The sequence below is a fragment of the Mauremys reevesii genome, linkage group 6 (assembly GCF_016161935.1).
Source record: "Mauremys reevesii isolate NIE-2019 linkage group 6, ASM1616193v1, whole genome shotgun sequence".
NCBI classification, from domain to species: Eukaryota; Metazoa; Chordata; order Testudines; family Geoemydidae; genus Mauremys; species Mauremys reevesii.
The window spans coordinates 72,571,980-72,584,785 of NC_052628.1; positions in this window are offsets into that span (position 1 = coordinate 72,571,980).

The window sequence follows — 12,806 nt, forward strand, 5'->3', positions numbered from 1 at the left end:
ATGCCTCAGTAACTCAGGGGCCACTGGATGGTACATAAAACAATGGCTCCTTTTTATCAAATTTTGAACATTGAAGTAGACATGTCAGCAAATTACCTTCATTCATTAGCTTTTAGAATACATCCTTCATTTTATCACCTTTATTGCCAACCTTATTTGACTTGGTTGAGATTTTTTTTTTTAAATAATTGCTGCCTTATTCACTGCAAACAGGTGCAAACATCTTGATGTTTTGGGCAGGAGACTGTGACTTGTCATTTAGGCACACCATGTCATTAGGCTGCATAAACCCCAATGGGGATGTTAGACGTAGGCTGGCTTTTCTCCAGATTAAGCATAACAGGGTTTAAATGAATATACCATATGTGCCAAGAGGAGAATGTTCATGATAGCCACCCCTTAGCCCCTCCACATCTTTGGTTAGTTCACTAACTCTGTAAGGGACATTTCTGTCACCCAGTTTTACAACATGCACTTTGACAATTGTGTTCACCTTCCAAAGCAGCAACATGAAAAGGGACCAGTTCCTTGAATTCAGTATACTTAAGGGGAAAAAAAGCTTGCCAAAGTCTGATTTAGAATAAAAAAAAAACAGAAAAAGAAAGGTGGCAAATGCACAGGAAGAATCAACAACCTGCAGCCTTGAATCAGTCAAGAAGTAAATGACTTCACAGCAAAAAACAAAATAGCCCAGTGCCAAGTATTTGGTTTGTTAAAGATTTAAAACCTTGCCAATAATCAGCTGTAGGAAAAGACTGTTGCTCAAGTAGAATCACTTTACCAGTCACTTAAAAATAAAAAGCAGATCGTTTTAGGGTTTATTTGTAGCTTTTAGCTCATCATATCCTGTCAGTTATTTAAATATTAAGTTTTTTTTCTTCTGCCCCTGCTTCCTCATCTTAACAAGCTGGCATCTGAAATGATGGAGTAGTTTCTGTGAAACAAAGTGCAGAGCTCAGAGAAATGAATTGACACTAGACTTGGGGCTATATTGCAAAGTCTGTAGGGTACGTCTACATGGCAAAACAAAAATAACCCACAGCAGCGAGTCTTGGAGGCTGGGTCAGCTGACCCTGTGGGTCTCAGTCTCAGTGACTGAGTGGGAACATCTACACTGCTACTTTTAGCCCCATAGCGGGAACACGAGTCAATTTAACTGAGTGCTGAGACTCGCTGCTATGGGTTGGTTTGTTTCGTTTTTTCAGTGTAGACATACCTGAGGTTTTCAACTCCAGACCTTAGATGTGGCCTGCTTAGAGAGTGAGAGTAGCTGAAACATTTATATATGGTTCCAAATATCTTCAGAACAGTGTGTTTGGATCTGAGATTTCCGTTTAGACCCTTCTGTAATTGATATCACCATTCTGTATGCTCTCTCTCAAGCCAAGGATTTTTAATTTCTTGGTCCTCCCAATCACATTCTATGTTTTAGTAATATAAACACTTTGGACCTGATTCTAATCTCATATTTTACTGTAAAATTGGTGTGAAACTCTACAAGCTTCAGTGAATTATCCCAGATTCTCACAGGTGGGGTGAGATCAGAATCAGGCCAATTGTCTTTCACATGCTTGGGAATCAGTGATAGCATCAGAGTTTAAAAAAATCACAAACCGTTTGTCATCTGCTCCCAGTAAAATCCAGCTACCATGCTAGCATATAGCAGTACTCACTGAATTGTCATACCAATCTTGTTTCTTATCTGATATTCTAGACTTGAAAAACATCTCCCTCCATAGCAACAAAAACAGAAGATGAGTCAGCTGTAGTAACTAATAAAATGTGGTCTCTACACATCTAAGCCTTCCTATCCATACTACACGTTGATGCTAGGTTGCTATAAGTCTCTGAATAGCATTTCTAAACATTACAGGGAAGGAAAAGGTTTCAACTTCACTGCTTCATGATTGTGGAGTGCTCTTGCAGAGAGTTATCAGGCTGATCAATTCATGACTTCTCATTTACATTGGCCCTTTTGAAATGCAATCTTATTACTTAGATTAATTAGAGACAAGTACTGAAGAGACATTGAATGCCATATAGAATATAAATATGATGACTAATTCAGTCATTCATTACTTTATATGGTACCTCTACTTCCTTGGGATTTTTTTTTGTTACCATAGGTAAATAATGAATAGAGAATTGGTACCATAAATAAAACTTCTGCAAAGGTAGCATAGGTCTGACATAAGGAGTAGTACACAACAAATATTCACAAGAGAACCTTATTACTGGGATAGCTAGGATTCAAGGTTGTATCATTGCACTTTCATTCATCCTATGAACCAGATGCCAACCATTTTCCCCAGAGGACAGCTATTAGTTCCTTGGCTAAGTAGCAGGAGCAGCAATATAAGCAACATTAAACAGACGTTTCCCCTCTATTCTTTAACTGCTGAAATTGTAATGGAAATTGCAAGAAGATATGGATCCCAGCCGGAGGGTTGTCTGGAATCCATTCAAGTAGATATAATTGCAGGAAGAGACCATTTAAAAAAAAAGTTTATCAAATTGAGGTTAAATACATTTGTAGCTTCTTATAACTTCGCACAATTCCTGTGAGTAAATGTGCTGAATGATTCAGTAATGGTCTGGAATCTTGGTAAATAGAGTTACTCACCAGCTCACAGGTAGCAAGGTCATGGTGCTGCCCCCACTACTTTCAAATGCTGGAGATATGCTTCTTCTTGTGGAAGTTTGATATATATTAGGACAGTACACTTCATGGCCTTGATTTAGCAAAGCACTTAAATACATGCTTAATTTACAATACATGAGTAATCCCATCCCTATTCAGAAAAGCACTTAAGCATGTGCTTGTCTTCATTGGGAGTTGTGTGTGTGTTTAAGTGCTTTGCTGAATATGAGCCAAGTCTTCCATATTGTAATGATTTTTACATGTCCCAGTATACATGCAATGAAAAATTCAGAGTCCTTGACTCACATTGAAAGTGTCACTCTTAAGGAATTAGATCTGCAAAGTTGCATCAAATTTTGCTTACCATGGGGGGTGAGGGAGACACAAGTCTGTACCCATAGCAACTCTAGAAGAAAATAATACATTCAACTCACACATTTATAAGTAAGATGCAATGTCTGCAAGAAAAGGAGTATTCCATAACTGTAGTTAGTAGGTAATTATAGGGTGGTGATAAGGATCCAAATCTACTTGTTTCATTCCCTGAAATGGTGAGGGTAACTCACAAACATTAATAAGATCTGTGTCCTGAGAACCACTCAGTATAACTTAAGATTAATCTAAACCACAAAGGGTTGATTCTGATACCCTTACATTGAATAGTACCCTACTCCACAAATTGTTTCATTTATTTCAGTGAGACTATTCCTAAAGTAACTGTGAATAAGGGCAACAGAATGGGGCCCGAAGTTTGGATTCAGATTGAGATCCAAAACCAAACTTTTCCATAATCTAGGAGTTTTGGATCCAGAGTTTCAGTTCATACTTACCTTTAATTGCAATAGGAATTTTATTTGCATAAAGTGCTTCCTATTCTGATAAAATGATTTTTTGATCCAGTGCCACAAGTCCATCCTATCAAAACTGCTATAGCCTAACAAGCCAGAGAAGATCTCCTCTAGTCTAGGCTTGAAGCACTTTGAGAGCATAGTATGTGAGAAATCTTATCCTGTTGCTGTATCCTATGTCTGTTTATCAGGTACAGTTCTTCATTAGGGTTGCCAGTTTAAAATCTTATAACCTGTTTTACAAACCTCCTGGTGTTATTCTTTACCACTTTATTAATCAGTGACATAGTTAAATGCCAAAAAATAATTTGTTAAAAATATTACAAAGCATTATATACCATAAAGTGGTGCTTCCACAAGAAGCTTTATTACAATACATTTTCCTTAAGAGGATGGTAAAAAATAAAAGTAAAGTACTTTGCGGGGATCACACTACCAGTTTGATGTCCTGTCCTGGAGTTTTACCTTGTTTATTAAAACATTGGTGACAGCAGACAGTCACCTTCCACATCTTCACAAACAACTTGTCTTATTTAGTTCCTGTCCACTATATCACAGTATATGACTTCACAGGCAAATCTTCTAGTCTACACTAAATATCCTCACATAGCCCATTCAAATATATGGACAATCTATAGAATACAAATGCTGGGACATAAGAACATTTCAGAAACAGTCAACATCTAAAAGTAACTTGAGTCCTTAATAATCCATGAAATCTAAATGAAGAGAAATCATTTTCTAGGCAAAGCTAACAAATATATTATTATTCTCACAAGCCTTAGGGCTCCTTAATTATGACCCACAAATTTATACAAATGCTATCTGAAGACAAGCCATATTAATCAGCTTTATAGATGATGGCTGTTGAAGTTTATTAACAAATGAGCATCATTATTAACATCATAACTCTGTTAGGATGATTGAACACTGAATACACAAATGCTCTTCATGAGTCTCCATTAAGTACAGTTTTAGACATTATGATTTTGTTCCAGTAGCAAGGGATATAGTGACTGTTTCTGATCTTTTACAAAACACACACACACTATCCTCCCTCTTTACTCTCAAACTCATTAGGGGAGATCCTGTTGTTCTTTGTACCCATCTATAAGAACAAATGAGGAATGAATATCCTGTCTCAGTAGAACACCTCAGGCGCTGCATGCCTGAAATTCTAGCTGCCTTGGAAAAATACAGACTACCTGTTCTACAAGCATTATGGCCCCTCACAAGGTGTACAGTAAAACTGGGAAGTACTGAACACACTCCACTTCCACTGATGACAGTGGGAGTTGAAGGCATTTAGGACTTCTGTCTCAGCATCTTGCAGCAGGAGCTCCAAGTGAGCTCAGCTATGCAGAATAAAAAGGGACCACGGGCACCACAAAAGTCCCTCATAGGACTGGCCTCCAGCTTCAAGCTACAAACAAAGCAAGCTTGTCCATGCCCATCCACTTGCTGTTTCTCCCACCTGAGCCTCCGACCTCCCTTCTCCTCCAGGCAGTGCTGAGATTATTCCTGCTCTTTTGCTCTGACCATACTCATAGTCAGGCTCATGTAATGCATGCAGAGAAAGTAGTCTGCATTTTTCCAAGACACACAGAATTGAGGAGTATCTATTCAGGGATGCAGATCCTGAGGTGTGCTTCTGCAACAGGTTATTTATTTCTCCTTTGTTCTTGTCCCTATTATTTTATTAAATTAGAGGGATGTGGGGGGGAGTGCACATGGGCAAAAGATCAGAACTAATTGATATATCACTTGCTAGTGAAACTAAAGCATATGTCTAAACAGTACTTAAACTCATATACAACATTTATGTATTATTCAGTGTTCAATCCTGTTGAGTTAAGATGTTAAAGAACCTCATTGTTGTTAAACTTCAAAAACCATCAGAAACAAAGTTCATTGAGGTGACTTGACATAACGCTTTTTGTGTAAATACCTGAATCATAATTAAAGAGCACAAGGGATTGTGAGAATAATAATGTATAAGTCAGCTTTGTATGCAGTGTAGTTGTAGCCGTGTTTGTCCCAGAATATTAAAGAGACAAGGTGGGTGAGGTAATATTTTTTATTGGACCAACTTCTGTTGGTGAGAGACAAGCTCATGAACCACACAGAGCTCTCTTTGGGGGTCTCTCTTGGATTCCCAACTCTGAAAGGGAATGGAGGGAAGAGAAATATGGATCACTGCTTCCAGCATGGCCTCACCGATACTGTAATCACTCTTCTCACAGCTACAGGCATCACTCTTACGGGCTGCACTGAGAAGTAACTCCTTCGCCCTAGCTTCTGTGCTAGCAGTGTTCTTTTATGCTGTCCTCGCACCAGGAGGATGCCCTGCAGCTGCTAAGGAATGGTGCCTCCCTGACCGAGTACTGCCCCCAGCCTTGTTCTGGTTTAGTGTAAGGTCTATGGAGCGCCTCACAGCTTGATTATTCAATACTTTTGTTAATGATGTGGATAATGAAGTGAACGGTATGCTTATGAAATTTGCAGGGAGGGTTGCAAGCACTTTGGAGAGCAGGATTAGAGTTCCAAAGGACCTTGATTATTGGAGAATTGGTCTGAAGTCAACAAGATGAAATTCAATAAAAACCAAGTGAAAAGTTCTGCATTTAGTACTGAAAAGTCAGATTTTCACAATACAAAGAGCTTATCATTCTATATCAGGACTAAAAGATGCATGATTGGCCAGGAAGAAGACACTTAGAAAAAAGCATTAAAAATGTCGGCGTTTAAGTGGCAAAAACGAAAACTAAAGAACCACACAAACAGCGACATCATCATCTCTAAATTTATAAACACATAGTTCAGTAGAGATGGGATTAAACCAAAACCTCAGTTTGGGATTTACATCTAAATTTACGTCTCAAACCTGTATCTAAAGTAGGTCATGTTCGGTCATCAAATTTGGACTCCCAAATACCGGGAAGATTTGGATTTTGAACCTGCAAGTTCAGGAATGTTCAGTCTGAGATTTTGGTTCTATTAAAGATCTTCAAAATTGAGATTCAAATCCAATCCCAGATTTTGGATATACAGGGTTTAGGCTTAGATTCATCTCTAATATTTAGGTATTCACTATGTGCCTGATTGAAAGCTCATTGTAGTCAGGGAAAAGAGAGCCATTGACTTCAATGTGCCGTGGACCAGGCCCTATTTGAAATTTCTCATAACAGAAAAAATCAAAAGGATATTTAAGCTATTTACAAAAAGACCAGCTATAAGAAAAGCTATTATGCAGGGAGGGAGCTATAACTCAGGAACCCTTTAGTCAAATAGCCCTAAATCTGGGTCACTGACAGAACCCTGCATCCCCATGAGGCACACCAAATTTCAAGGCAATCTGAATAACCGTATAGATTTTAGAGCACTTAGGGTTACTCTTTAAACAGAAAGATGGTCTTAACGTTAACTATAGCAGAGCTATCACTCTGCTATAATATGTACTACTGATAGAAACAAATCTGTTTTCCCCTTTGCCCTTTCTTAATTATTATTACCCTGCTCCTTTCTTTCTAATCTTCTAAAAACTAAATCACATTAGGCAAGCTTAAAAGATTACTCTATTGGCTCACAAATGCCTATTCCTTTTCTTTGACTACATCAATTCCAAAAGGTATAGGCATTTATTCATTTTGATGTTAATTTGTTTCAGAGCAGCTCCTTTATTACCTATGCTTTACCATCCATGAAGCCAGTATAATTTAGTTATGTCTTCCCTCATGGGAAAAGTACATTTAATACTTCAACAATTTCATATTTTTACATTCCCCTTCAATATAATTTCTGACTTCACCTCAAATTATTTTAGTTTCTTCCTTTTACTGATGTGCACCTAAATAAGAGCAGAACAATTGTAAATGTGGTGTCATTTATATTTAGTTTAACCTCACATCCTTTGCATTCTGTTCAATACATTTTTTCAGGACTTTGTTTATTTATGTATTTAACTCTGGACTCAGCTTCAAAGCAAACCCAAAGGGGCAATGTTCCAGAACCTGTCTATGTTTTCCTTTTAATAGTGGAGAGCCCTTCCCAGAGGTCATTTCCCCCTTCTGCCCCACCAAAAGGCATCCGTTTCAGCTCTAGTTTATTTTATACCAGGTAGTGTTTTGGTTTGTGTTTGTATCCTTTTGGTAGCAGCCCTCACATAAGAAATGAAGGTAGTTGCGGAGAAGATGAGTAGGGACCAAACTTCATGTGATGTGCCAGCTTGTTAAAAAAAACAAAAGAAAAAAAAACCACTTACCAGCGTATTCAAGATCTAAAGGATAGATTTTTTTTTAAACATTTAGTCTCCTAAATCCAACTGAAATCAATACATTCACTCATTAGACTAATTGTAATAGTGTGACTGATACAACAGAGACTCTCTCTTCATCTGATGAGGGCTAGATTTATCTCCACTCAGGGAGATTGGATGACTTTGCACCCAAACTCAGATCCATACCTAGAAGTGCTGTGTTCTGTCATCAAGACACTGGGGCTGCCTTCCACAAAACTATTAAACCTCATGATTCTTATATCATTGCAATATATTCTTACACACTCAAAAAAATCACTAACCACTAAAATTCCTTTCATTTGAATTTTTGCACAGACCTGCATGTTTTGTTTATTCCCCCAGCCTGAATCTGGCTTGCGCCTAAGCCAGGGAGCTCCTGACCACTATGAGACAATAGTTCAGACTAGTCAAATTGGCTTTCATCCATCTCGTATTTATGGGGCTGTCATTTTTTCTTTATTGAAATACCTACCTGCTTTCCAGTTCTTAAGCATCAACACAACACAACATATGGCCAGGTGGACTGGTGACCTACTTTGAGAGCATAATTCTGCCTTTAAAAGATGTTCAATGTAAATATGAGTATTTTCCTTCCCAGAAGTTATCACATGTATAACACATTTCTTCCAATACAAAAGCGGCTTCTGCCTCAAAAGACCTGAGGCAAGACACCAGGTACATGAAGACTGAGATACTGGGAGATGTTCACATGTATTCACTATTGGGTTTTTAACACAGCAGCAATGCAGCTTAATTTTCTGATAGTTAAGAATCATAGGCTATTTTCAACAAGGTCTTACTCTGGCTCCCAGAAATGGTAACTATCCATGCCTGAAAAAATACTTGTTCTGACATCTCATGACAGGAATGCATTTGTTCCATACTTCTATTTTAACACTACAGCATATGCTAACGAACAACCTTGAGGCCTCAAAAGAATGTTTGTCTCCTCTTTTTATTTTTTGAACTTTTCATTTTTTTCCAAATTTTTATGATTTTATATAAATATTCTATTCAAATATGGAAGGAGATTCAAACATTTTGGCATATGAAAAGGGGTCTGCCTCAGCCTGCAAGTTGGTATTAATTATCACTGAGCAAAATTCAGAATTTCTATCCCACAGTAAGTTACAACACTTCAGTATTTGCATTTGTCCCAAGGTTTTGAATGTTTGGGGGGGAACAAAAATTCCCATTCAGAAATGTTGATTGAAAAACAGTTTGACATTCCACAAATCTAAATGCTTTTGTTTACTGAATTGACCCAAACTATCTTGTTTATATAATTAGTTCAATAATAAAATGTACATTCCCACAGTGGTGCATTGCCTCGGGGAGGGTTGTAGTCTGGGAGACTGATGCTCCAATTCCTCTCCATGGGCCAAGCCCCTTGTTGGACTAACTGCAACAACAGACTATGCAGAGAAAATACACTTTGCATTATAGGAGATGAAGTCCCTGGGGAAGCCAAGCCCATAGGCGAGAATGGGGTCCAAACAATTCCTACAAGGCAATGTGCTAATAGGGAAATGCTGCTTATGTTTTGTTGAACTGATTTGAAACAATATTTTGATCAGTTTAACAATAAAATATTCCAATTTGATTCAAGCTAACCCCAAATGAAATATTTCTTTAGGTTTTTCCCTAATGAAAAATTGACATTTTTCAGTAAAACCATTCCAGTGGAAAAGTTCTAGCCAGCTCGGGTATTAATGTTAAATACACTGAACTACTACTATTTCCTATCGCCCACAGAGCATACATGTGGAACCGGAATAGTCCACTGATTTTTTTTTCTTGGTCTCACAGCCTACTGGATCAATAACACTTTCAACAGAATGGGGTAGTTTAATGGAAGAAAAATCATTCTTTTCTGGTCAAGATTATTAAATGATATATTGCCAAAGATAGCATCACAATTGTTCTGGAAAAAAAAAAAGCCTGTGCCATCAACAGGGTGAATGCTTTTATTATCTGTAAAGTATAGACTTTGGGGTGTTTTGTCCATACTCTGTATTATACAAGAGTGGTAAAGAATCAGTCACTTTCTAACACTGAACAATGAAATTCTGTATCGCTAATCCCAAGCATTCAAATCAGGTTCCAAAAAACCATGATTGGCTTAAAATAGTCCAATTTAAAATAAATTGTGAGTGCTTTTGATTTTTGCCTTTTGGTCCTCTAGCATTTAGGGGTCATATTTGCTACCTTCTTTCTGCAACTATGTGTGCTAGAAACTTTAAACAAATAAACAAATAAAAGCTGGAATTCTCAGGCAATAACCTGATTCCTGCAGCTGAGGCTTTGAGAACAATAAATATTGCAAGTCTCAATTACAAGTGTTGGCAAAACTGGAATTAATGTAAAAAGAATTATCCATAAAGGACTCTCTCTCTCTACTCTTGTTTCACTCCAGAACTTCTACCCAGAATTAGAGCTAGTCAGAAATTTCAGACAAAATTTTGCATCTGAAAATCCTGAGTCAGCAAAATCAAGACTGGGAAAGGGTTGGTTTTGATGAAACTACAATGCAATAAATAAATAAAATTCAGAATTGTCACAATGTCCTTTTTTGATACATTTTAAATGAAAAGCTTAATTTTTCAGTTCTAAATTACTTTGTTCTGAAATGTATATGACAGTTTCCTGGCCATCTCTATCCAGAACTTTCTTCAGGCCCCTCCTGCCTGCCTTCACACTCTTCAGCTTTCTTCTAATAATAATATCTCCTTACAACAAGTTTGCTGAGAGCCATGTTAGCAACTGGCCATTTTAAGCAGACTTCTGATGCTGTTTCCAAGCTGAAACTGAACTGGCTTTCTTGTTGACCAGTGATGCTAGGTTACACCCGCAAGATGCAGAAAGCCTAGGGGAGAAGTGAGCTCTGGCAATTTTCTACTCAAAAGCAGAAAGCTGAGGTGCTAATTCAGACACCACAGAGGCTAGCAGAGAATGGTTCATTCTTCATTACTTTTAAGTGCTAACTTTTGTGGACATGAGTCTCAAAATCCACTTCAGTATCAAAGTGCTAGCTCAATAATAACTGTACTGCTAAAGTGCTTCCCAACAAGGATCTTAAATCACTTTACAAACACTGATGAATAATGCCTCGGGACTACTCTGGAAGGTAGGTAGGTAGGTTTTGTTGTCTCCATTTTACAGGTGGAGAAACTGATACAAAGATATCAAGTGACTTGCTCATGTTAACACAGAAAGTTTGTGGTAGAACTGGGAATAGAATCCAAACCTTATGACTCCCAGCTCTGTGCCTTAACTACAAGACCATCTCTCCTCTTAAAGCATTAGGAACATGAAAGAAGAGTTTTATCTTCTGTTTGACTGGTTAATTGCTATTGACTCCAAGGAAGCAGAGGGTGTAGCATGCTTCAACTCCTCATTTCAAGCTGTTTCCTTTCAGCACTGAATCTCATCAATATGATCCCAGAGTTGTCTCACATATAGGCTGCCTCAAACATCAGAAAAAAAAAATACTGAGGACATGAAATAAAGACAGAAGCAAAAGACTATGATTCAGTCCCTGGTGTGTTTATATAAATATATCCACTTGGAAACTTCTAGTCTATATAGCGCCTGGGAAAACATGACACTGAAACTCTTGTAATTACAATACTGCAGAAACAAGTAGTGTACCTCACTGAGTCCACTGTTCCACACACACGAAACTCTGTTCAGTGGTGTAAATATAATGTTATCAGACTTCTGAATCTTGCAAACCTCGTTTTGTCAGACCCTGAAGCAGTCTAGCAGTATTCCCAGTGAGAGCCACTTCACATCTGCTCAAGATGTTGTATAATAGATTCCAGCTGCTGCCAAGCAGTCCTTGTGGAAATATAATCTCACCACACTTATTTTTAGTGCAAATGGCTCCTATCTTTATACTTTGCCACTGGCTTTTTCAGCTCTTCTGTTAAACTATGGTCAGATTATGGGCCCATGGTTTAAAGTTACATGGGGAGGGGAACAAGATATTGGAAGAGGTTTTGTGTTGGCTGCAGGAATTTTGTCCGCTAGAATTCCTCCTAGAGCTGTTGGGGAGGTCATGCTGGCAAGGCTGTTCTGATAGCTGTTGAAAGGATGCTCTATGGACTTGCAACCACACCCTGGTTCAGTTCTACTGCCTTTTAGGGAAGGAGAGGTAAACCTAAGCCTTTGTCACACTGGGGTGCCCAGGATGACTGCTGTTGCTAGTCTAGGGTAATCCTTTTGCTCAGAGAACTTAGGGGCTTTAATTTATGGCTCCTACACTGCTTCATAAGGGGGACAGTAAAGGTCTCTCTCCCTTTATGTACCTGAAAGTTTATGTGCATACAGGTTGCCCCATCCCAAATGTATTGTTATTGCCAGCTTGTTGCATAAATACTTCCCAAATGTGCTGTGTTGTAGCTTTAAATTGGAGATTATTTTCATATCAAAGATTTTTTTGGAAAAAAAAAAACTTCCAGTGGAAGGCTTCTTTTAAAACTATGTAGTATGTCACAGATGTGCAATGTAGCTTTGTCTCATGGGCTCTAACACTAAGTTTCTAAAATCAGCAGGCAAAAGCCTGTGTACTTCACTTACTGGCCCACCCCGTTTCCCGGAAACCCAATAGATACTTCACTTACTGGTCCGCCCCGTTTCCCGGAAACCCAATAGATACTTCACTTACTGAGTTGATGTGCTACCTCAGCCCAGTGTTTCCTCTGTTTTGGACTTCCTGTTCAGCTGTTGCTTGTTAATCTAGAACAGATCTCTGGGATATGGGTGATCTCAGCCATTCTGCCTTCCACAGGTAGATTGGAAATAATAAGGGTTGTGAGTGCTGCTGTAGGAAGAAGCAATTTGGGCCTTTCCCAGGAAGAAAGTAGGATCCTTGAAGTCAAGGGCTTCATTTTTTCTCTGATACCGAGTGAGTAGTGTTCCTGCAGTAGAAAATTCTGGGAGGAAGAGCAGTACCTGCAGCCAGTTAATGCTGGGTTGCCTCTCTACCCAGTCAAGCAAATCATCCCAGGAAGGGTGG